This window comes from Saccopteryx bilineata, chromosome 6 (genome assembly GCF_036850765.1).
Source record: "Saccopteryx bilineata isolate mSacBil1 chromosome 6, mSacBil1_pri_phased_curated, whole genome shotgun sequence".
NCBI classification, from domain to species: Eukaryota; Metazoa; Chordata; class Mammalia; order Chiroptera; family Emballonuridae; genus Saccopteryx; species Saccopteryx bilineata.
In genome coordinates, this window is record NC_089495.1 from 210444028 (window position 1) to 210445131 (window position 1104).

Sequence of the window (1104 nt, forward strand, 5' to 3'; positions counted from 1 at the left end):
GGTCACAGAGACCCTCGTTCTGAGGGGAGCAGACGCAGGCCACGACCGGACCACGCCCCAGGTCCACAGGACCCTCAGAAGAGACCCCCGGCTAGCGGGCAGGAACTGAGGGGCCCTGCAAACACCCCAGCAGCCCCTCCAACCTGCCCGGGCGTGTGGCCAGCCCCACAGGGACTAAAACAGGGCAAGCCCATGGCCCCTGCACCCTGAAGCCTAAATAAGGGTGCCCGTCAGGGCCGACGGATGGGGACCCTCGGTGATGTCCAAGCCCTTCCCGGGCCTCGCTGTCCACCTGGATGAGATGTGAGCACCACCCAGGACAGGACCTGTGTCCCCTCGGGCCTCCCTGAGCACCACCCGGGACAGGACCCGTGTCCACTCGGGCATCCCTGAGCACCACCCGGGACAGGACCCGTGTCCACTCGGGCATCCCTGAGCACCACCCGGGACAGGACCCGTGTCCACTCGGGCCTCCCTGAGCACCACCCGGGACAGGACCCGTGTCCTCTCGGGCCTCCCTGAGCACCACCCGGGACAGGACCCGTGTCCACTCGGGCATCCCTGAGCACCACCCGGGACAGGACCCGTGTCCACTCGGGCACCCCTGAGCACCACCCGGGACAGGACCCGTGTCCACTCGGGCCTCCCTGAGCACCAACCGGGACAGGACCCGTGTCCACTCGGGCATCACTGAGCACCACCCGGGACAGGACCCGTGTCCACTCGGGCCTCCCTGAGCACCACCCGGGACAGGACCTGTGTTCGCTCGGGCCTCCCTGAGCACCACCCGGGACAGGACCCGTGTCCACTCGGGCATCCCTGAGCACCACCCGGGACAGGACCCGTGTCCACTCGGGCATCCCTGAGCACCACCCGGGACAGGGCCTGTGTCCACTCGGGCCTCCCTGAGCACCACCCAGGACAGGACCCATGTCCACTCGGGCATCCCTGAGCACCACCCGGGACAGGGCCTGTGTCCACTCGGGCCTCCCTGAGCACCACCCGGGACAGGGCCGGCTGTAGAACCGGGGACGCGAGGCCGGGAGCGGTGGGACACCATCTCAGCGCCAGGGGCCTTGGTGCCGAGCGAAGTGCGTGCTCCTG